This window comes from Cyanistes caeruleus, chromosome Z, assembly GCF_971803275.1.
Source record: "Cyanistes caeruleus chromosome Z, bCyaCae1.hap1.1, whole genome shotgun sequence".
In the NCBI taxonomy this organism is placed as follows: domain Eukaryota; kingdom Metazoa; phylum Chordata; class Aves; order Passeriformes; family Paridae; genus Cyanistes; species Cyanistes caeruleus.
The window spans coordinates 60,782,344-60,808,320 of NC_141732.1; the positions used below are offsets into that span (position 1 = coordinate 60,782,344).

The 25,977-nt window shown below is 34.2% G+C and overlaps 1 protein-coding gene across 1 annotated transcript in view; it reads right to left on the reverse strand.

The window, feature by feature from the left end:
* Positions 1 to 25,977, reverse strand: part of CWC27 (CWC27 spliceosome associated cyclophilin) — a 101,156-nt gene that overhangs the window by 30,240 nt on the left and 44,939 nt on the right. The window lies entirely within an intron of this gene.

The following is a 25,977-nucleotide window of genomic DNA, read 5'->3' on the forward strand; positions in this document are numbered from 1 at the left end:
ATGTCATAACAATGAAGAAAAGAAACAAACATTTGCAAATCATTGTGCCAATATTAAATGAAATATTTGTCTTCACAGAATCACAGCTCGTAAGGGACCTCTGAAGACCAGAAGACTTGTTCAAATGAGGGCCAAATATAGGAGGATGCCAAGAGCACTGTCCCATCAAGTTTTGAATCTCCAAAAATGGAAACTCCAAAATGTCTCTGGGCAATCACTTCTTAACGTCCCTCAATGCAAAAATAGCTCTTCTGTAAATTGATTTAAATTTATTTCAGCTCATGCCTATTTGTGTCCATCCACAGGTAACATCAATGGTTACTGATAATTAATTCAAATTTTTCTGATGTTAGAATCTGTATTTAGCACTTTCAAACTAGGTTCTGATTGATTTAAATTTAATCAAGATCAATGTACTGCAGAAATTATTACAACGCAGGAATATGACATTCAGGCATTTCCCTGCAGTTGTTCCATGCACCTTAATCGTCATCTGTAATACGACTACTGACTATATTATTTTCTAAGCAAAAGACTTGGAACTGTTGGGTGATGACTACTTTGAAAGATTAACAGCTTTTACAAAAAACTACAGTTCTACTTTTCTACCTGAAAAGAAAACCATAGGGGGGAAAAGAGATAAAGAAACATTTTTAATCCAAATATCTCCATTGCTTTTCTATAAATTTGGGATAGCACTGTTAAAAGCTGCATTACAATACTATTATACTATACTGCAACATTTTCTTATTGAAGTTGCACAGCAGGAACAACACTCGTTAATAAAAGGTTGTATGTTTAAAATATTTAGAGTGCCAGACAGTGACAGGAACACAGAGAGAGTAGGTTACAAATGGCACTTGGGAGTAACAGAGTCTAGCACATCAGAAGTTACCTGTAAGGAGGACCCACTTACTCTTTCTCTTAGTTAGCTAAATGCTACTGCAGCATGAACAATGAACTAGTGACAATTATTAAGCTCCCTCACCCCCTCTTTTTCCCCAGTTGAAAGAGGTTTTTGTACAGAACACAGAAAATCTTAATTCTTAGAAAGTCTAACTCCAAAATATTTTTTCAAGCCCTTTCTATGATCAGTACTAGGTCAATAAACAACTTCAATACTTGGCTCTTTGCAAACTCCACACCACACTTTTCATATATTTTATTTCTAGGCTCACTTTGCCAAATTAGGTTGGTGAGAAAGGCAATCCAAAAAGGCTTCATGCTAAAGAGGAAGCTGGCTGATAGGAAAGCCAGACTACATTCACAAACCACATTCACTGGACCAGAACTAGAAATGCCTCTTGACTTTATAAACAGGAAAATGTCAAACTGATAAGGCAGAGCAGAATCAAAGGGACTATAGTCTGTACCTGACCCTTTCATCATTGAAGCCTAGGTCTTTGCATGCAGTAAATTTACATTCAGGTTTCATATAACAGAACTGTTAGCTTGTAATCAATTATGTAAGTGCCTGCTTTTTTCCAAGTTTCTGTAGCCTGGAAACTGTTCTTCTGCACTCTGTATGCAGATACTGCCAGAGGAGATGTAACCTTCCTCTGCAGAAGAGTGAAAAGGATCTAGGCAAATGGTTCATAACTCCAGAATTTTCAGATTCTACTCAGAACAAAAAAAATTATTTTATCTAGAAAATTTATGGTGAAATAAGTCTAAGATTCTATTGGAATTTCTGGTTCAGCTGTGCCTTGGTTTGACAGGACTGTGAACAGTGAACTGATAGGAACTCCAGAATACTTAGGTAACTTTGTGCTGAAATCTATTTATACCCTAAAGACACCATGTATGGTGAAGGCATCAGCTTTCCTAGTAAACTGTCTGAATGCGCGATCAAGAAACAATAAATCTACATTGTTAATTATGGTCACCACTCTGTCTTCTCTTTAGCAGATTAATTCATACTCTTTTAGAAGAGCTCCTTTTAAAAGAAAGAATGTTCTCCTAATATTCACTTCAATCACTTCTGTCTAATCCAGAACTCCCTGCAGTATTTCTTCAGTCCTTCTGAAGACGGAATTCAGAATCAGATACACTGATGGGTTTCAGCTTTCCTGCATGTCTCTACTAATGGTGTACTGAGTTCCTAACTCAAAAAGGAACACAAGGTCATCACTGCATCAAGCACTCATTTTCCTCTCAATTCACCTCCTGGTCTCTTCTTTCCAAAATGCCATTCAGCAGTTGCACTGTCCTGCAGCTACAATCTGCATTTTTGATTCCCAGTTGCAAGACAGCATGTAGTTATGTTAGAAGGATATTTTCATTGTGTTGTGCCAACTTAGGAATTAAATTCTAATTATCTGTAATACTCTGTTTACATGTATTCTATTAATTTCTTATGAAGACTTCTAAAAAAATAAAAATAAGAATGTCACTGGCTTTCAAATAAATGCTTGATACAAATCCACCTGTACTATAAACACTTCAGAAGTTCAAGTATTTCTCTAAATCAAAAAGTTAACACTTTCTGAAACAGAACCATATAATTCCCTCCCTCCAATTCTCTCAAAAGGCAATACAGTTATCTACTACCTACAAAATCACACTAACTAGCATTGATTTCAACTTTGGTGATTTCTTTTTATTCTGAAGAGTGTACCAAACCATTTTATTATACTTGGTTAGGAGTGAAGGAAGGCTAACTTGTCTACATTTCTCTGTATTGCACCTTTCACCAAGACAGGACTATGAAATAGTAGTTCTGTTTGAATTACTGTAGTTCTCTTTTATTAAAATGAACACAATGTCATGGGGTGACTTTACCTTTAAGATAGCTTTGGGAGCTAGGGAAGTTGAAGCTGCTGGGGCTGATGGGAGTCTTTTCTCCTGACCAATTATCGGTCATTTCTGAGAATTGGCAGTGGTTTTAACCACTGAGAAATGCGATCAACTTGTGAACACCACTTTAAGATGTAAAGCCAGAGCTCTCTTGTTCTCTCTGGGTTTCCTGCCTCTGACAAGGTAACAAGGCTCTGTATCGGCCTCCTCCCCCCTCTCCAGGCCGGACAAGGCCGCAGAGGGCAGGGGGGGAGAAACGGAGCCGGAGCCGGCCGGCCTGACTGGGTTTGTAGTTTCTGCTGCTGGACTGAAACCTGACACCATGAACATCTGCAGCTTTCCAAGACTTTAACTCTTTTACTACCTGGATGAGACTTACAGTCTTTTACTCCTTTTTCCCAGAGAGACAGAGAGAGAGAGAGAGAGAGACAATCAACATGAAGAAGACATCATAAAACCATCAAAGACAGCGAAGAAAAGAGTTGTTTTAGATGGGGAAGAGAGAATAAGGAGATGCTTTAATTAAGCTGAAATATTTTTCTCTTAAAGCTATGGACAATAGTGTTCTGAAAAAAAGCTCCTTTAATTCATGACAGAGTATATTGGGAGGAATGGAGCGCTCAAAGTGTGGATTTTGAGCAAAAAGTGGAGTAATTGTGATACAGTGAGGTGCTGGAACAGAGGGGGAAGAAATAATAGTTGAAGATTTGGGGCCTTGAGAGGCAAAGAAAAAACTTCTGTTTCCAGGAAGCTCACAGAGACAGATGAAGAGAACTTTTGCCTTTGAATAACTCATCCTTAAAATGACATCCCTAAACTCATGGCCCATACACACCTCAGAGTGATGTGAAATGGGAGGAGAGAACTGATGGCAAATTTCCAGGCAGCTGGCATCAGAGATATAGAAAGCTTTAACAGAAATAGTTTTCTTGTGAGAAACTCCATAGATTAGCAGAAGACTTCTGTTTCTCTACAAAGGCTGATGAAAAGACTCTAGCAGAATTGGGACTGTTTTAAACACCAAAGTTCCGAAGTTTTTTGTCTCTGTGTTGTCATGTGAACAAGGGAATGGTTGGGTAGTGGGGGAAAGAGGGGTTTTCTGGAGGTTTTATTCTGGTATTCTTATTCTTGTAGTTTTGTTAATAAACTTTCTTTATTCCTTTTAAGTTTTAAGCCTGTTTTGCTCTTATTCGAATCCACATCTCACAGCAAGAAATAAGTTTCCTAGTAATTTTTTAGCTTTAAAACCATGACAACACTAGTAAAGCAAAAAGCATTACATTTTCACTAAAGTTCTTATACTTAAGTTAGCTAACCCTGTTATCTGAAAATGTTTAATCTTAGAAGATGGGGGAAGGAATGTTTGAGAACAGTCCTACTGAGAAGGATTGGGAGGTGCTCATGGATGAGAATACCAGAAAGCCAACTGTGCTCTGGGCTGCATCAAAAGCAGTGTGGCCACCAGAGAGATGAAGGTTATTTTCTGCAGTTATCTTCTTAACAATATATATTCCATGTTTCAGCTTTCTAATATGAATATATATATTATTTTCCTTTAGTATTTTAGATCAGAATACGCAGTTAATAAGAAATAAAATCAATTGGAAATTTAGCCAAATAGTTTATGTTAAATGGATAAAATTGTTTCTAAGTGTCATGTACTGAAGATGTTTCTCTGAAAGTAATTATGGGTCTTCTGAATTTACAAAGTAACTTTATTCAAAAAAGAGAAGTTCTGTATTTGACTTCACTTTTGCAAAAGAAAAGATAACTGATTACAGAAATAAACAGTAATTGTGACTTTGGTATAAGTAACCATATGATCATACTTGCTATGCACAAGTCCAAAGCCACTCCTCTTTCTCTACATACTTATACAAGCCTTTTTGTATTTGTAGGCTTCTGCACACATGTATATAAACAATAACTACCTGTATTTATTTAAGCATAACAAATAAAAAACATATTATATATAGACACGAATAAAACCTAGAGAGGCACAGTATTTTATTCAACTGTGATTTAGGGGAAAAAATGTCTGCATATATTCAAAATTCAGCTATTCATCATTCCCATGATAAATCTCAGAAGATGCTAAAATTCATTTGATGCCATATTCCAATCACACTGTGAAAGAAAACTTTGCATTCTATGCATTTCCAAATTTACCCTAACTCCAGTCTAAACTTCACTGCAACTTGAAGTATTACTACTCTCATTCTAAACTCCACGTAAGAACCTAGAGAGGCTCAAACTCCTTGAAGTGACCCTTAGACATGGTCATTTACTGATGCTGGTACAATCAGTATTAAACAAGACCACATTCTTTAAAAACTGAAGTATTTAGGTTGTGGCAAAACAATACAGATAGCCTCACAGTTAGAGCATTTACTGAGATAAATGTAAATTTATAATGGAGGAACTATTCAGAGACTGAACAACTGAAAGATCATGGTGTTTTCATCACTGGGCCTGGAGTTTTTCTAATACACAAGTCATGGTTGAAACAAGAATTAATTCAGTGAAGTGCTGTAGCAATGATTAAATCAATATTTTTTGATTGCATAGCATGTTATTTTCCCTTCTCCTTTTTTAGTATTATAATTACATTGCTTCTATTTATTTAAAGACAATTTCCTTTCATTTGGTTTTGCTGTCTTCTCATTCAGTAATATCAAAAGAAAATTACTAACCTAGATTATCCTTAAATGGTAACATTATTTAGGAAGCATTATTACAAGTAAGCATATCAGAACAAGGAAAACAACCTAAAATACTCTTAATAATTTTAAAATCAATTTCAGAATGCTATAAATAATAAAAGTATGTCAAGATTGTTATGTAAGTTTAATTTTTACATGAGCATAATCCTGTCATGTCTTAATAAAATAAAATTAATACTGAAGAACTTCAACACTGCTCATGTTAATTTCACAGCAGGAGAGATGATTTTAATTCAGTTATCAGTTTAGATAAACCAAATAAAAATCAAGATATAGTACCATACTATCCCACGTAAGCTAATAGCCTGGAAGAAGTCCTGGATTCCATCCCCTCATATTTCAGGCAGCCACATCATTCCCCAAACATATTAATTCCATTAAAAACACATTTCATTAATTACACATTCACATTTATTAATGATTATTTTCAATGCCCATGATTTAAATGGAAAGGTCATTCTAGAACTGGGAAGCAGGCACCTTAATAATACCAGAGGCAATGAGAAAAAAATCTCTATTCCGGTAATAGCTTTGTTTTCTGCTAGACACTCTTAAAAAATGCATAATATTCTGTTTGAGAGTTCCAAATTCTAAGTTAAAATACAAATAGTATTTCTAAGTAGAGAACCCCAATGATAAAGTAAAACAATAGAAAATGACATTTCTGAACAACTAACTGATTTGCAGAATGTGTGGAAACATCAAGGTGAATGTCTACTCTACACTGTCAGTTTTGAATCCTTTTCTGTTATTCCCCCTTCTGCTCCTTGGGGTATCTGCGAACATGCAATTCTTGGAATGGACAGCAAATTCCCCATTTGGCATGTACATCTAAGACTTTTCTAGGGTTCAAGAATCTTATTTTTGTCTGGATTGCATTACTGTTCATCTCTGGTACTGCAAGAATTTGACAACTGTAAATACAAGAATGAAAATTATGGATTTGGAATATGCACTTTGTCTTTTTGCCAGCCTGGTTTCTGTAGAAGTCAGACATATATCTATCTGTTTTCTGCAAATGGCGTATTGCAACAGTATCTCAAATAAGATGATGATATAAAAATGGTGGCAGAAATATTCAACGGTCTTGACATTGGAAAACTGTAGATGAAATATTTTAATACAGCTGCTGGGTCCTGTATGGCCACCTGTGTTAACAGTAAGGATCACAGTTAATGCTGTGTTTGACTCAGCAGTAGCTGGTGTACTACAGTCTGCAATTAGGACTGTAACTCAGTGTTTTAATGTTAAAAACCTATGCACTGACTGAATTTATGGGTGAAACACCAGTATTTATATATTTTACCTATGAAAGATGTCAATGATGAAATCTAAAAGGCCTGGCATGTTTATTAAAGACTACATGGGAAACTGTTACTGTCTTTTCATTATCATAAACCTCAGTGTAAATAGGTGCATCACATCACAAACACTTCACAGAACTGGCACTCTATTTTAATCATACATATTGAACTGTAAGCTGTGTTATACGTTAGCAGCCTCAGTATTGTTTAGTGAATTCTCACAGGCTGAAACTGATGAAGAATGTTTTACTGATGGAGAGAAACTCAGCAAACTGCAGGGCTCATAAGCTGAACAAGAAGTACAAACTTCTGCAAGAAAGATACTAAACAAGAGCCGATATATTTTATTATGGTTACTAACACAGATGTAGAAGGAAAAAACCCCACAGGTTTCAGGGCACATGAGCTCTTCTTCATCTAGTTTATTTTTCTTCCACAGTTTGCTTAATAAAAGGTATTAGCTTTCACTATAAACTTTCTGTGCTTACATTGTTCAGCCACCAGTTACACTGCCAGAAAATGCAGATGTACGCAGTAGGGCATGTATAGAAGCATAAATCATATATCACAGACCATATATTAAGGCTGATTTTATGCACTATCTGGACCTTCTATGTTCACAGCAGATCCTGAAACAGATAGGAGACCCTAAATTTTCTCAGTTTAAGACAAAAATCTAACTTTGCTTACCACAAAACAGTTAACAACTGTTAAACAAAACAAGAAAAAGTGGAGACCGACAGCATCTCTCATCCAGACCAGTGCTGTATCTATCTGGATCGCAAATATCTAGCTTAACGCTTGAAAGAAGTAGGTTAAAAGTAGGTTTGCTTTTTTTTTTTTTTTTTTTACATAACACACCACATTGCAGACCAACAGAACAACTGTTGCAATTAAAATTAAGAGGTTTTCCTCTTACTCTGTCACTTCTGAATGATGGCCTGCAGGAAGAATTTTTGGGTTTGTTCCTTCCTGTATGATTCTGTTACTCTTAAATTTCACCCTACTGCTATCATTCAAGCTTTTGAGATCATACAATTTTGCATTAGGATATTCCTATCTCATTAACATGACTTTCCAACTTTATAGTAATTACACACTTCTGTTAACAAACTGTGGTGGGGGTTTTTTTTCAGTATTGAAAATATTTCTGAAAACCTGGAATTAGAACTAGCCTATAAATTTGAACCAAAACAATAGCTTTCAACATACTTCACATTCTCTTTTTGACTACCTTCATATTTATTTTGCAGTTCTTGTTCTGCATTTCCCTCTCTTTAATTGTAACTATCTCCTCCAGATTAAACCAAATTAAAATTTACCATGAATATTTAGCTGAGAAAAAAAGCCTCCCATGGCTCAGGAAATACCTACAGGCAGGTTAATTTATCAGAATCTTTTTTAGTAAACCAATTCTACATGTTTTTTCTATTAGCCATTATTAAGCATCTTTAATATTCTTATTTTCATATCTAGATCATAGTCTTATATTGTTCTACTATCTTAGGGGAAGCAAACCAAATCTGTAACTTGATATGAAAACTCAGAAGTGTGGTTTAATCAGAAAACTCAAACAGGTTCTAATATCTTAGATAAAAGTAATAGAAAACTTTAGAAATAGAAATGGTGTAAGCCAAAAAATCCTAAAAATATTACTTGAAATGCAAAGCTCACAAAAAAATGGACCAGAAAGACAAGCAATTAAATAGTGTGACAAGCAAGTAGTAAAATAGATTTTAGAAGAATTTTGCATCTGTAAACATAAAGCTAGACCTGTCAGAATAGACTGTATGTTAGAAGTTGTATTAAAGGGGCTATGATGAGTTTTAAAGAGGAAACAGCTGAAAGTTTAATGCCAAAATGATTGAATTAATTAAAACAAGAAACATAAAAGAAGCAAGAGGTCACTAAGTCACATGGGATTAAAGGTAATAATAAAGTAAAATAAAATCACTGCTGACCGGATAAATGATTGATTTGTGTAAGCTTTCTCAAAAGAATATTCAAGGGAGATAACTCTCCAAGAACCCTATCTGATTTGGACATAAAATTAAGACAAGACCAGAGAGGTGTCAGAAGGGTAAATTTCAACCAACTTCAAGTGTGATAAAGCTCCAGAGTACATCCTCAGGAAGGAACTCAGAAATTACTGTTTCACTAACTCACCTTAAAATTCAATGTACCAGATGACCAGGTAGTAACAAACACTCTATCTCAAGAACGAAAGGGATGACCAAGGACAGCACAGTGAACACCACAACAGCTTCTGTTTTAAGTAACTAATAAAATAAAAATCATCTTGAACATTGAGTCTCTAAGTTTTCTCACAAATCCAGCAGTTTCATTCAAACGTACTGGTGAAGGTGTGGATGAACAAAGCCATGGACAACAAGACGAACAGCTTTAGACATTCAAAAAACCCATACAATGAGCCTTTTAAAAAGAGAGAGAAAAAGGTGAAAACTGGATTGAAAATAAAGCACAGAATGAAAAAAAAATAGCGAGATTAAGACAAGAACAAGCAATTACTTTTCAGTATAATTAAATTAATACTTCAAGTTAAATACCTTGAATAAACTGAGATACATTTTTAGAAGATCCAAAATAAGAAACTCAGCCAATTACAGACAAACTATGGTGATTTCTTATGGTTTTAGCTCAGGAATGGAAAATGGAACACACAGGTTCTCAGAAACTAATTAAATTATCTTACAAAATTGGAGAGTATCCTGCAGAGTAAAGTTGTTCTACTCTTTCGAAGGACTGTTATTCTAAAGTAACTGAACAAATTCATGACAGAAGTCTGTCAACTTTACTAGTAACAGCACCATGAAGATCTCTACCAATCTTGTGGATCTAGTTGTGGAAAACAAAAACAGAAAATGCACTCTTATTAAGGAGAATAAACCAAGAATTATTATCGTGGCTCTACAAGAGTCAGCCAATATTACTCCATTTAGAATACTATAAATGAAACTGAACATCCCATGTCAAAATAGACAGCATAGTAATACAGGAAACTTCAGAAAAGATGACAAAGGTTATTCCCATCATGAAAAATCACCCTTGACATGAAGATGAAGAAAAAAGGAATTAATTTCAGAAGGAGATGAGACAGAGGAAACATGAAAAAGTGTAGCAAAACCACACCTACTGCAAACTTTTAATATCTAGGCAAGGAGGCACTCAGTAATATCTCAGTAATTTAGTAAAGAGAAAATATTTTTCACTTTTCAAATGAGAGCACACTGTTTCTTTGGGATAAAAAACTTTCACGTTATTAAAAGTATGTCTGAAATTTACATGAAAACCAGAAACATTTAGAACAGCTACTGCTAAAAAATGGATTTCAGAAGAAAGAGAGGACTCTATGCCTTGGGACTACCCAATTACAAATCAGCTTATGGGTATTGCTGATGGATTCCTTTCCCACTTCTCTGAGGCTAATGGTACTGGCCCCCAGCCAGACAATTCCACTTGCAGATTCCTACATCACCAATGAAGGCAAAGATACTTCAGACCACAGCATATGCCAAATGGAAATTTTTCTCTGCAAGTTTCACTCTATTTTATGAAAAGTGTCATCAGTGCTCATGATTACTAAGTATCAAGATATTTGTATCAGCACCAGAGTCTTCAAAAGAATATAATATGAAGATGATGGAAATAGCTTTCTATATATTCTATTAATAATGGTATACCATAGGTTACTTAAAACATCTAACTGGACAGATTAAACTAAGAACATAATATATGCCAATTATATATCACCATTTCTTGGAAACTGGATAAAACACTTGCTCTGAGTTTTGCCTGCTGTTTCCCAACATCTGATAAAAATTTTTAACAGATGGAAATGATTGCAAAGTGAACAGCACTCCCTTCATGTTCTCCATTCTGCTGATTTAATCACAAACCCACTGAAGCTGATAGTAATGAAACAATAGACTTGTTGCTGATGAGATCACCAAATGGCTTCCATAAAAACCTATCAGACACTGTAAAATATAGTCACCACAGACATACAGAGTTATTTTCTGATCTGCCATATTACCTGTCAATACAAAATAGTAAATTCTATAATAGAAGCAATGTTAAATAAACAAATTTTATTTGCAATTACATTGAAGTACCATATTAAAAAATAATTTTGCCAAAAATCTTTCATAGTTAGCTGGCCTAGACATTTATAGATTTTAACATTTTTCCCTATCACAAAATGGCAACATTATTCCTGACAAAGTCTGCTCTGCAGTCTCTATATTAAACAGGTATTGTAAAAAACCAAATCATGTTGAAATGATTTGCTACTGCAGACTACAACTGGGAACTCTGAGTGCACAGTAGCTAGTAGTTCTAGTAACATAAAAAAGGCTTAAAATTAAGTATGTCTCGAGGTGCTCTCAGGATCAATGATGAAATGTCTGAAAGATCAGCTAAACATTCTACAAAATCTAGCTAATGTATTCCTCCACAAGCAACTACAGATTTTTGTTTCTTTAATAACCCTTGAAATTAGTAGACCTCTGAAGAGAAAATAATTTAATTTTTCTCAAATGTCAACTTTACATAAAATTGCTTTTTTGTACATAAAAATGTCATCAACTTAATGCCAGTTTAAAGACTGTCTGCAGAATGTTTCAAGTCTAGAAACAATCACTGAGCCTCACTCAAAACAAAAAAACCCTCCTTCTTCCAATAGTACTATTTGAGCCTCAAAGGATCCAACAGGGTGATTCATTCAGCCTGGGGATCCTTCCTGGCTGCCCCCTCTTCTAGGGGCTCCTCTGATCCAGACAAGAGAGAGCAGACTGGAAAGAATTTTTCTGGCAGCAAAAAAAGAACCTAGCTGCAGCAACTGCTTTTCCCAAGCCCTCTTTTGTCACATGAAGGAACCACATGTACATGATGTGACAGGGTAGAGATGTAGGACACTATGGGAAAGTCAAAAGCCAGGATTTCCACTGTCAGAACAATTTAGATCATACTTCTGAGGAACTCCTGAAGACACAGATTGCTAGGTACAAGCTGGATGAGATGCTCTGGTAGCAGCATCCTGCTCCTTGTTTCCCTTTTCCTCTTTAAGGCAGAAAACAAAGACATACGCAATAAACACAACATTTCAGGGAATTACCCTCAGAGTTGCACAAGAGAATGGTATCAAAATAAGTCATATTGTGAATTCTCTGTCTTTGGAAAAAATTATGTAGTTCACTCATCGGTCAAGCACTGTTAGCTCAGACTACACCTGGTTCTGTATCAGAACACAAGCTGGTTAAGAGGACCTTTTAAAAATCCCTTGCCTTAATTTCATGCTCTCTTCTATCTAAATAAACTGACAGAAAAAGCAGGTCAGATTCAGCTGGGATTTTGGGGAGAATGGGCCATCAAATTCATCTGGATGCCCAGCAAAACAAGAGATCCTCATGCCAAAGTTTGTTTGAAAATCACATTCCAGACATCAGAAACAAAATGTGATTAGGAATACTGGCTACAGACATTTCGTATGGATGGTGAATTACAATATAAATGGAAATCTGAATAAGCCTAAAAAATATATCCAAACAAACACAGGACAGAAATATCTTCAACAGAATGTAAGCTATTTTTCATATGACAAGGACTTGAGGGTATAAAATGAAAATGCAAACCAGCAGATTTAAAAGAAATAAAAGGAAATATTGTTCACACTGCTTACAATTAAACTGAGGAATGCATTACCACAAGACACCAAACAGATCAAAAGCATGAACAGGTTCAAAGCAGCTAGATCTGGTCACAGAAGAAAAAATATACCACAGAACATGAAACAGAAAAGGCCAAATGAATTTCCTCACCAAATGAGCCTTGAACTTCACATTGTTGGAAAAAGGAAAAGTTGCCCAGAAGTATTTTAGCACTACGCTGCTTCTGTCCATCATCATAGACAGGACATTTGGCTAAACAGATCTATAATCTAATTTGGAAAAATTTATTCTTAAATCAGTTATGATTTCTAAAACCTGCCATTTATTATCTTGACTTGGTAGCACACAAGCATGAAGTGGTATCTGCCATAGTGGAGAGCTTGATGCATGAGATACATAAATTCAAGTATTTTTAAAATTGATTTTAGGAATTAAATATTGCTCATATAAAAGTATTCCTCACAGAAAAGTATTTATCATTTGTCTGTTTCTGAATGGAGGGAAATTAAGTTTTTTTGCAGCTTTTAACCTCTTTTGCAGCTGCAAGAAAGACCATCCTTTAATTTATGTAATTGGAAAACTTGATATAACTTTGAAAGCAACAACTGTGAGATATGCAATAGTAAAACAAAAAGGAAAAGCATTCTAATTTTATGTAATGCATCAATAGTAAAACAAGGAAGTAGATTAATAACCAATAGATTGATTTTGAAATACAATCAAAGCCTGACTCAGTATTTATGACCTAGGTGAACTTCCTCCATATTGAATGCTTAATGCACAATATCATGCCACATCTAACATAAGAGTTATCTGAAGAATGGGTAAAGACTATAGAATTAATTACACCAATGTATACATAATCAGAAAAACACTCTCAGCTTCCCACAGCGTTATCAAAGCATCTGTTTCAGTGCTTCGTATATTCTGTACATTAGTTTTTTAATTTCAACTATATGAGTCAAACAAATCAGCATCATAGTAAGAGTGTAGACAAAAGAATTAATAAAATTAAAGTGATAGTTTCTATAACAATTATTATAATCTGTGTAGTCTATGAATAACTAAAGTAAGGTTCATTATCTCAGAGTCCTACAAGCACCACCTCAGCTATAGGTTATTTTACAGAGGAATATTTGAGCTGACTGGCTTCAAACTCCAGATGGATTTCACATTCTTGTGAAGTAGCTTCATCTCTGATCTCTTCCCATTACCCATTCCCTGCTCATGTGAAAATATAATGGCTACAAAATACCTCTTAATTATTATCCCACATCTGTACATTAATTAAGCATGGACTATATGTGAGCCAGAAAAAACATTTTCATTCAGCTCTTTAGGCTGAATGAAAAGAATTTCTAAACTGAGTTAAAGCACATCTCAAAAAAGAAATCAAGTAGCAAAGATGTTTTATTTTTCCAGTAGATGTGAAACCGAGCCTGAATTATTATGTTGCAATAAAAGTCTACTTCATTTGATCATGACACCCTCAGGTGTGATTGAAAAGATTTGTAATTGACTAATAATAAACGTAATTTGTATCAAACCTATTTAAGGATCTTCAACAGGATGTTTTATTCTAGAAGCCATAGTGAATTATAGATAACTGATTGGCACATATACAACCATGTTAATTATTTGTATTGTAAGTGCAGTCTCCAATCCTCTGGTCTTATACACTGTTTTATATATAAAAAAAAAATATTTATATAAAAATAAGACTGGGTTATTATAAGTATAGTTTAATGTATTATACTAATCTAAAAATGAAATAAAATTAAGAAGGACCAAACAAGAATCAAAAAAAAAAAAATAAAAAAATGGACATATCTATTAATTACATAGGCTCAAAATGTTGAGGCTGAAACATTTCCAAACTACTAGCTGTGGTTTATAGTACACAATGAAAACTAACCTTATATTTGAACATTTGTAAGACAGGTGCTACTTCGCATGCAATTTATCCCATGTATAACTGCTTCAATCAGGAAATATCCTGCAAGTTTCATCTTTTTAGGTTTTGGTCAAGCTAAGTTTTTGTCCTTACCAGTTGAATTTATTATGAAACAGTTGACTAAATTTTATATTTATGCTGACATAGGTAACATTTTCACAGTTCAATGCCCCCACTGACATTAATTTCATCAGAAGAGGACTATAGAGGGCATTTATCTGTCACATATAAACATGTTTTCACATAGGCAATATTTTTAACATGTAAATATAGTACTTGATTAAATAAACATGCAACTACTTTACTGCTGCTTAAATATACTACATAGTGTAACTCATATACTGTAACCATACAGTATTTTATGCTCTATGAAATGCAAATGCAATGCAAAGAAAATGCAAATTAGTCTTGGTATAGACAAGTTTCATTAAGCAGACAAGAAAACCAGCTATAACACAGAAATATTTCTATGACCTGCTGAAGAGAGTGCTTATTTGGGTTAAGGAAAAAGAATTTAGTAACTGATACATCTCTACTTTGGAAACAAAACAGACATGTGGCATCATAACAAAGCTTGCAACACAGGTTTTAATTAAGGGCGAACTTTGTTTTGCAAAAAAATCTAAGAATCTAAATTCTTAGATTCTTAGGAGTCTATTAGTCCCAACCTCTCAGCAATAGTGTGCTATCTCAAAGTGGCTTTGCATTTAGAATCATTGAGTGCAGCTAAAAATACTAAAGTCTAGCAATAAAATAATAAAACTCTGTGCGTAAAAAGTCAAGTTGACAGTTAAAATAATAATGATATCTGCACTTAAAAATCAAAGGATGCCCCTTCCTCTTAAATTTTCCCAGGAACAGTTATTGACAATAAATAAGTCAATAAAGAAAAAGCATACTAGAAAGAAAATGATAAAAAGATCATATCAAGAAGCAGTCTTTCTACAACAACATAAAGTAAAAAAGTTGTCAATATTCTTTTTACTTCTCATCTTATGTTTAATTTCTTCAATGCACCTGTTAATAAGTGCTAAAACAGTAGAGATCACTGGACACAGACACTGGGTCTCATGATCCTCAATGTTAGTTTTTCCTGATCTTAGAAAAAGTTCCTTTCTATCATGAATTTTATGCATAACAACATAAAAAATAATACATATGGGATTTTTAATTCAAAATTTATAGTATAATACATAGTGTATATATAGTACAGTATACTATATAGTATTATAATATAGACAGTATTAGTTACTTCTCTTTTATAATTATCAGTATTTTGGGATCTGGTTTTCATTTGTTGATAAGTCAGTAAAATCTTGTTCCTGTTTTTACTGAACTACTAAAGATTATTACTAAATATTCTCAAGTAAGGAACGTCAATGGAAATGTTTCATATAAAACACTGATGTCACTTAAGTTATCATAAATCAAATTTGTTGTGAGAACCCATCTGATTTTTACAATTTAAATCTAAAAATAGCTGGAAAAATGCTTATAAACTAAAATCAGTAGTTGATCCTCATTCATGCCTGCTGTACCACATTTTATTCTAAAAGTATTTTATATCTGTAATATCCTTATAAACAGAAGGTTACAGCTGTATTCTCAAAACTTTATATTCTAAAGAGTTAAATGCAGAAAAAAGGACAAGACTAAATTGAATGATAGCAGACATGTCACTTGAAGAAAACAAAGTAATGGATTTAATTAATTCTACAGTGGTAATAAATTATTGAGATGAGGCTAATTCTTGAGGTGAACAAGTAAGTATTAAATGATATTTAAATACAGACTTTGTTGATGCTTTTTGAATAAAAATAAAAACCTGAAACACATACGGCACACGGCCTCAGTTAGGAGGCTGCAAAAGCAGAGCATGGGATTCAGCACATATTTTATTAACTCAATTTTCTTTTCAGCTTTGCAGTTCACCTTTAAAATAAAAGCTTAGATTCTGCTGAAAACAGCAAAATTTGTGGAAAATCCACAGGGAGGCTCCAAATCCTTGGGATTTGTGGATTTTCTGTTTGAACAGATTTTTATTGTTCCTGTTGATTGCCCCAACACTCACTTTCAGGCACCAGGCAGCTTGAGTTATGTTATCTGTGGGCATTTAAACAGTACCAGCAGGTAGCTTAACTTCCCAAACTCTTTTTTCCTGGAAGGTAAAATGCCAAATAACTGTTTGGAGAGACATTAAAATATAAAAAGAATGATCTGATCAGTTTTGTTAATTTAGCTTGGTTTAATAATTGCCACTGACTTGTTAGATATATTAAGTTAAAAAAATATTTTTCTATGGACTGACACCTCTATTTTCATTCTTTTTGTTATTGCCTGATCACATACTATAGAAAAATGGCTCTGTCTGGGCTAAATGCCCAGAACATTTGAAGCATCTCATACTGAAACAATAGTAGTCTTTGTTGAACACCATCTGCTAGCAGATTTTTTTTTTAATCATTGTGTGTCTGCTAATACAGATGCACTGCACTTCTACAAAAGTGGAATTACTTTTAAGCTCAGACTAAATACTATTCATGTAAAAAGTGTTTCACAGTGATTGAGCTGCAGCTATATTGATGCAACATACACAAGATGAGCATGTTATATGTAACCAGATTATTCAGAAATATTTGCTCTTGCTCTTTTGGTTTTTACATAGTCATCATTCATTCAGTGCCATAAATCTTACCTTTCAGTGGTCATTTGTGTTGTGAATTTGTTGGTATTTTTCCTAACTCTGTGTTTCTTCACTAGCTATTATGGGTGAAGTGACTAGGCTAAATTACAAAACAGACAGTAAACACTATATTAATAAAAATCTGCAGACATCAAATAAATATTATGTGCAGTAAGAAAACAGAAATATATTAACAGACTTATAAAAATTACAATAAGGTCAGAAATTAACTCTGTCTTGAAAAGTGAAAGAAAAAACATCTAGGGAAGATAGTTAAAAGTGCAGTTAATCAATAGGACGAACCAAGTAGTAGCATGAAACCCACAGACAATGCCAACAAAATTAATTAAAGACAGCATTGTTGCTGTATTCACAGTTCTCTTTAAAAAATTTTGTGGAATTAATATTCTGGTCATACTAGTCTTGGCTGAAGTTCCACTGCCAAACTGACATGACAAATGTTAAACTGATTTTTGGAACACCTAAAAAGAGATCAAAAATTGTAGCAAATTATTTTTAAAGCTGGATGAAGAAAATGCAAAAGATCTACTAGGTTATTTAGTTTATCTGTTTCCTCATTTCTATGTGATATGTACCACTTTTTAGTACTCTTAGTACAAATATCTAAAACAATCACTTCCTTATGTTTCATAATTTGGAAAATATTTCTGATATCCAGTTCAAATATTCTGATTCTCCCTTCTTTTCAGCATCTTGGAACTTGTGTGTTTTGAAAACTCCTGTAAGATATTGTACATCCTCAGACACGAGTAGACACTAAAGATTTAGAAACTACCCTGTGTCCACTGACCAGTTATAACTGTATATTCACTCAGGCAATCACAAATACAATATAAAGCATATTAGCTTAACCTTAAATTGTCAATTACAGCTTCTCAAGGCAATTGATCTTGTAGCACCATGTTAATTCAGCTTCTAAATTTTTGGTAACCCAAGCCAGAAGGCACTTGGTTAAGACTATATTCAGTTGTATTTCCAAACTGAATAGAATTCAAGAAATAACGGAAGTAGTATGAATACTTAAGAAACAGATTTTATGTTTAGTACTTGAAATGCAGTAAAAAAAAGTAATTTGTGAAGAAAAAGCTAGACAGCTATTTTCATGATCTTACAAATCCATTAATATTTCTAATGAACAAAACCTTTTTGTTTTGTTCAAAAAAACAAAATCTTTTTTCTTTTGAAAAAAGAAATTTCAAAATCCACAATTCCACAGCTTTGGGGGTTGTGGCCATTGGAAGACAAATCCAGTACTAAAAGAGAATTACGTATCTTTAAAGTCTGGTACTTGGTGAGTAGCTGATCAGTATTTTATATTAATGCCTTCCAAAACGTATTTCCAAATGAGTTTACTACTTACACCACCATATCCTTAAAATTCTGACTTCCACGACAAGGCTGCTGTTCATATTTCACATAATTTATATGAAGGAAACAGTGTTCATTGTATTATGAAGTAATAACATATTAGTAAATAGACTACAGGCCTAAAAATGTTTCTCCAGCAAAATACTATAAATAATTTTCAAATGACCTGTATAAAAAAATCTCTCTTGCATATCTATTCTCCGAAATGGTCAAGCAATCATGAACCATTGCACATTTTGTTTAAAATAAGTCTTAGAAGAACAAAGACATAACAAAACATAGAAAGAAAAGATAAATAATGATTTCTACTACTGACATATATTGCAGAATATTTCACAATTAGTAAAACCAAACTCAGTTAAATAAAGCTTTAATAGCAAAGCAAGTAATACATGAAGAAACTTTCATGTAACTCATTACTTTCCAAAGAATCTCCCTACTTCAGAATCTTTCTCAATGCGGGATTTCAGTAACAGCCAATACCTTTTTTAAGTGATCTACTGAAACAATTACTATACAAGAAAGCACTAATAGGAAATCATCACATCAAAACCCGGCAAGTAAGGTTTTTTTAAAACTGTGTATATAATAAAAGCCCTTAAAAACCAGCAACAGTTTATTGGATTTCAGTAGGCATAACATGATCAAAGTGTTGCCTAAACTATGAAAACATGGAACTACTAATGACATGTTCAAAACATTTTTAAAATACATTCCATTTATAAATTGCACACTGAAAATAATGAAAAATTGAACTCCACATTTATATAGAAGCTCCTCATGTGTTTATGTCTCAGAGTTACATAAATGTATCATTCATGCAGGTTGCCTCCACCTGCACTCAGGGGTTTTTTTTAAAGCTTGTTCACAGCTTCTTTTGCAGGCTTTCTTTCCTCAAAAATCTATTTATTCCCGATAATGAAACCTGCTCTAGGCTGGAAGCTAGTCAGCTTTTTCATACACTCTTTCTGTAGGTACTTAACATAACTGTGTAGCTTTCATGCAGGAAAAGAGCTACCCTTTTCCCTCACAAGAATAACACTGATTTTTTCTTAACAGCTTCTCTTCCATTTCAGTGCAACTCCAAGAATCCACCAAACTCTTCTATTTCACTGTTACCACATAAAAAACCAACCAGATTATTTCTGACATTAAAACTCAAAACTAAAAAATACATGAAAAATTAAATATCCAGTAAATACAGTGCTAGCACTTATTTTAGGTACAAAAGTCCTTGATACTTACTTGGCTATTCATCAGAATGAGACATTAATGTGTTTGACATCAGTTCTGGCTCATGGCTCATGAGTTTTCCAGTAGATACTCTTGCAACAGTTTTCTTTCCTTTCTAACAGTTATTTTTCTTTTCAGACAGTTCTACCATCTTCTTCCTTTTAACAATTCACCCTTATGTAAACTATTGCCAAATACTATCTTTTGTATATTTGCTTTATCATTCTTGCAAAAGATTAAGCACTTGTTACAAAGAATGCAGCAACCTTCAAATAACACATTATTTCACAATTTTTGATCCAGTATAAAACATAAGAAAAAAAAGAGAATGGACTCAGTTAACATTTTTGACTGGTATATGAGACACTGGAAAGTCATACTATGAATACTTGTATCAATACCTTTACTAAAATGACTTTAAAACTTAAAAAGAAGGATTTATTCATTAAGAACAAGTTTCTCCACAACTAGTTTAAAGTATGCAAAAGACTGAAACCAGCAGCATCAGAAGTGAGCTCTGTTAAAGCACAGCCATGTCTTTCCAGGCTTCACGTCTGCCCTTCCTACCCACTCACAACACTAAGCAGATATGTCAGAACCCTATGACAAATGGAAGTAATTTCTTTAACATTCGTTAGAAAGCAGGAAAATTGCTCAAGTAGGTAGGGCAAAATTGATAAATACTTCTTATAGAATAATATTTAACTTTTTAAGCTATATTTCACAAAGTACATCATTAGAAAAAGAAGTAGTCTTCTAAATACTTCATTTTCCTATACCTCATGATAGCCAGCATTTTCTGCACAAAGGATTTCATACTAATAGAGAAAACCCCTGCCTTAAAGATTGTGGTTTTAAGTTTGAAAACAAAGCAAGGTAGTGAGGGCTTAGCCTAAAAGACAGCGTCAGATCTATTAAAAAACACAATAAACTAGAAAATTAATTCATATGGAGAGAAGCATACGTAGTAACTGCACCCACAGAGACCGCAGGCAGTATATGGTAAGGTGCTGCCTTCAGGCTAAGTAGACTGCAGAAATACAGCAGTTCACAACTCTCCAGAAATACATTCTAGAGCATTTAGGGAAGAAGAGATGAGTGAATATGTAGTTTTTAAACCTGAGTTTCAAAGATTAACTCCTTACAACAGAAAATTACAATCGTATTTTTAAGGTAATGGAATTTGCTGATTCTGGAGAGGACTTATGCCTTGAAATTACAGTATAGCAGAAATGTACTGGATTTGAGAGAAGAAAAAGAAATTAGAAATGAAATTCACCCTAAGTGATTATTAAAGTCTTCCTATGCATTAAAAGGGCAACATAGGAAAGAAGAAAATAATGTCAGTTCTTGCTTTTTTTTCTTCACAAGAGTGCACTAATTGAAACATACAGTCTGCCTTGGATATAGGTAACAGAAACAACTAGCTCAAAATGCTACCCTGGTGTCGCCCTGAAAACTCAGCTTCTGAGCTTGCTGACATAGTTTTCTAAGACTTTCCCAGGACAGTAACGGTAAACATAGGGATAGGTATACATTCCTTCTGTTACACATCTTGTGATGGACATCTCTCATGGCCAGTGCAGTGAGAAAGTGTTATCCTGACCATCCAATCCCTGGCCATGGTCAGAAAACTATAAATCCTGGCAAGAAAAATAAACTCTCTCTTCCTTTCACCACACCTCGAGCTGTGTCCATGTGATCTATTCAGCACCAGTGGCAACACCCTGGCATTCAGTAAGTTGAATATGGCAACACCACATGTTCACTGTTCATTACACTTATCCAACAGGAGATCAATGTCGAACAACTGTGTAAGACTGTGTGTTTTGACCCCAATCAAACTCTATGAGAACAAGGAATATGAAAATTTGGGTTTACTATAGACAAGTAAAAAGACTCCAGGCCTTTCACGGCATCTGCTGTGGTGTAAAAGGGTAAGTCACTGCATTCCCATTATAGTCTAGCTTTGTACATAAATACTTCTCAGCTCCTTCCCCATACACTCTTTTCCTTTCTATTTTTCTGCCCCTTTCATCTGGATTGAAATTCTGTGAAAAAATCCAGAAAGAAACTGGAACTTCATCCTTCATAACTTCATTCTGTGTTACTCATCCTCTGCCATACTATCCACAAACCCCCAACTAGTACCATGTGTAAGCCAACATCAACTTATAGCCCCTTCTGTCCTCTTATTTTTCCCACTGTCTTTCACTCCCACTTACCAAAACAGGTAAGAAGAGCAGAACTACATTAACTTCTAAAGACAAACTTGTGATTTTGTGCTCTGTATTTGCATGCTGCATCTATACCCCAACCCCATTCTTCTGATTGCCTATAGCTTGGAAATACTCTGGTAAAGACCATGCTAGGCCTTTCCATGATAACACAGGAGCCAGCTTCAAATGGCATAAATACAGTGAGATATGGTGGTATTAATATCTTCATTGTCAATTGTCCTCAAGACTATAAAAGGTGACGGAAAATAAATACTTTCATTTTTAAAAAACAATTTTCCTGAGTGCTTCAAGATGAGCAGGAATATTAAGCATAATTTTAAAAATCATTATTGAGAGACCATCTTCCAAATGGGCAACACCATCAAGTGGCAACAAAGAAAGAACAGCCATTTACAATTTTTACATATTATATTTTACTTCATCTACCACTAGGTTGGATTTATTTATACACACATACAAAAAGTAACTTCTTTTTCTCTCCAGTTTGAATTGCCAAATGCCTTTAAATATGCTTACGACAACTAAATGAATAAAAAAATCCTTATTTATACAGAGTAGATACTTTAAATGGAATAAAATAACCCTGAAGTTCAAATACACGTCATGAAAGAATATTTCAGGGATCAAATTCAGTAAGTGTCTACATAATTTTTAAAAAAGTTAATGTTGGAACAATAAATGAATACAGCTCATGGTGTAAGTCTGGATGAAGCTATTTCTGGGACAACTGGTGATCTTGCATTCCATGCCAGTGCAAACCAAACTGGTTTATACACGCAAGGAATGGCTTTAGGAGTTCTTTAGGAGAAAAAAAACTTATCTGGTTGAGGGGAAAAAATGTGATTTTGAAAAAAATCTGCACAGCAGACTACTAAAAACTATTTTTAAGACTGAAGACACTACATTTGAGAGACTGGTAAATACATACAGAATATGTCTAAGTTGCAGCAGGAGTGGAGACCCACTTGCTATGCTGGGAAATGAAGTAATAATTTTGTTTGTGAAACTACCAGTTGCAATAGTTAGCTAACTGCTTGATATCTCATCAAATAGGCTGGCAGCCAGGAGAATAAAAAGGGCATATATGTTTTCTCATATATACCCAAAGCCTGCCATAGTGTACATATTAAGTGATGAGCTGAGGGAAACAAAGGACAAAAGTAATAATTCATTAAACAGTACTTCTTAACTGAATAGTTTTCAGTATTGAAGATGCACAGATCCATAAAGTATTTTGAGATTATTGCTACACATGTATTTTTACTCCTGTTTCAGGCCTTTCTTTTGGTGGGCTTTGTATTGTTTTTATTTTGGTTGGGGATAGGCATCACATGTTTGCTCTTGAGAAGTTCCCAAGTCATGATACCACTTGATGAGTTTTACTACTTGGTGTTTTATCTGTTCTGAACTCAAAAACTAAAACTTAGACTGAGTTAAACTGGTTATTATATGTTTAATATTTTCAAGCATAGAAACAATGAAAGAAATAACTTGCTCTTCTGTTGTTCCTGTAATTGGAACCTCCTGGCTTGTCCTTGTTCCTTTTCATGACTGTTAGATTAACTTAATATCATGCAGGTTTTTAATGCTATTTTTCAATATAGATGAGCAGGAATTATGTGCAAAGAACGTTAAGTCAATAACCTAAAACATAGCAAGCTAAGCTTTATAAAAATGCTGGTCTGGAAATGAGTACAAAAACATGTGACAAAACAGTGAATGTTAACTGCCTCAAGACATTGCTCACTCAGACTCTCTCTCTTCAGACAGTGTTAGCAGTCTTTTTCTGACCACACCTGTCCCACAGGAGTCTCCAGCAGAGTAGTGATGTTATGTTTTAGTCTCAATTCATGAAAAGAAAAAAGCACCCTTTCATCTGCTTGGGGGGCATATAAAGACACTTCCAGCACACATAGTGAGTTTTCATTAAAATGCAACCTTTTCCTCTAACTTCATTTCCTTAAGATACCTCCGAACTCCTCTCACCTTCATTCTGTGCTACATGTTTATGTATTTCGTAAGAAGTTCTAACACCCGGACAGTGTTTTGTCTGTCTCCAGTTTCAGCCCTAACTAGCCTCTCCTCTTACCAGACAACCCAGAGCCTAGCCTTTTGAATTCAATGAGTCAGCAGCTTTTACCTTCCACTGAAGTGTTTGCAGAGCATGCTATGTCTCCACCAAAAGGTGAACTGCATGCAATGCATGTAGAAGCAGCTATCAAAATTTACAAAATAAAAGGCAAATAGAGCCATTACCTACTTCCATTTAAGCTCACTAAATATTTAAAGCAGTTTTGTGAATCTTCTTCTAAATTTTAGAACTCACACTACTACAGCTGTGCTGTCACAGTTTTTTTACCTGCTGCCAGTGTATAAGCTAGTGATAAACCATGCACAGAAACTGCCAACTTCAAGCAGTTAATGGCTAGAACCAAAGGAGAGAAACAAATACTGGCCAACTATGTCACTTCCCATTACGTGATGTCAAGGATTTGCACTGAACCATTCATGATTAAGCCACAATAATTTTTAATAACAACAAAAGAAGTAGTTGTTAAAGTATTACATGTATATGAAAATATTTGGATCAAAAACTAAATGAAGGAATTCTTATTTGACTTTAGGGAGACGGATGAGGAAAAAACATTACAAAGATGGCTATATCAAACAATTTTTATCCACACACAAAGAGGGATTAAAAAAATATTAAACAGAGCCATTAGACATTAAGATCCCAACATTTTAATTAAATGGCATTTTAGATGACCCCTCTTCCACTTTTCTAAGATCGTGATTAGATATTAATGTAAAAAGTCAGTACACTATGAAGAATAGTGGATTAACAGTGAACGAGATAATTAAATGAGTACAGTTCAACATGTAACTATTCTCCAAAAAAACACACTCTGTAGCTCAGATTCCAACACAACATTCTAGTGAGAAATATAGAGGGCTAAGACACATGAACTCACTTACTGAAGCAGTCCTCATAAAAATAGAAAAAGATATAAGAATTGGAAAAAGACTCCTGTTTAGAAGCATCCATATAAGCCAAATTTTAGGAAAAGGCCCTGCCATCTGAAAGAACAGGGCACAAACCTAGCAAAAAGAGAAATATATTGCTGAAACAGTCTTTTTTACCAAGACAATTGCTAGTACCTTAAAGTTCAGTTATTTAGTAATTCAGTAGGAAAAACACACACATACCCACATACAAAGGTATTTTGCTCTCAAAAATAAATTTGTATATGAAGTAATTAAGAGACACAATGGAAGTACCATTACTCGGAACATTTTGTTCTCAACACGATTGTAGAGAATGTGAAAGAGTATAATCCCCCTCTGATGAGATGACAGACTAGATGACCTAATATATCCTTCCTGCATTTAGATTACATGAATTTACCGAAATATCATCATTTCTAGTAGGAATGATCCCATATTCCAAGTATTAAGTGATAATTACACTAATTGGTATAATTGGCTAACTGATAAAATTGACATAACTGCAACCTACAGGATCAATATACACAGAGCATTGAAAACTGTAGGAGGAAAACGGTGACTAGAATTCTAGTTTAAAAAGACAGTGTAGAGTGAAAGAAAGTCAGGAAAGTGAAATTATTTCATAATACTTCTGCAGTTGAAGACCTCTCCAGGCCCGCACACCAGCCTGGTAACTAAAAAAACCTGAACATCTTGAAAACAGAGTATTTAGAGATGTTGTCTACAAAGCAAAACCCCCCAAAAAAAAGTACAATACTTTAAAATTATCTGTTAATAAGACACTGAGAGAAAAATCAGAAGTTATAACGGAAGTTCTGACAAAAATAGCTTAAAGAGTATTAAATGACCTTTTAAACACTGATATTGCATCCAACACAAAGTATTTCAGACTTCACTATGAGGTGAAGGTTACTTGGTTTTTGAATTGAGAACGACTGCCCAGAGACCACTGATCACAAACT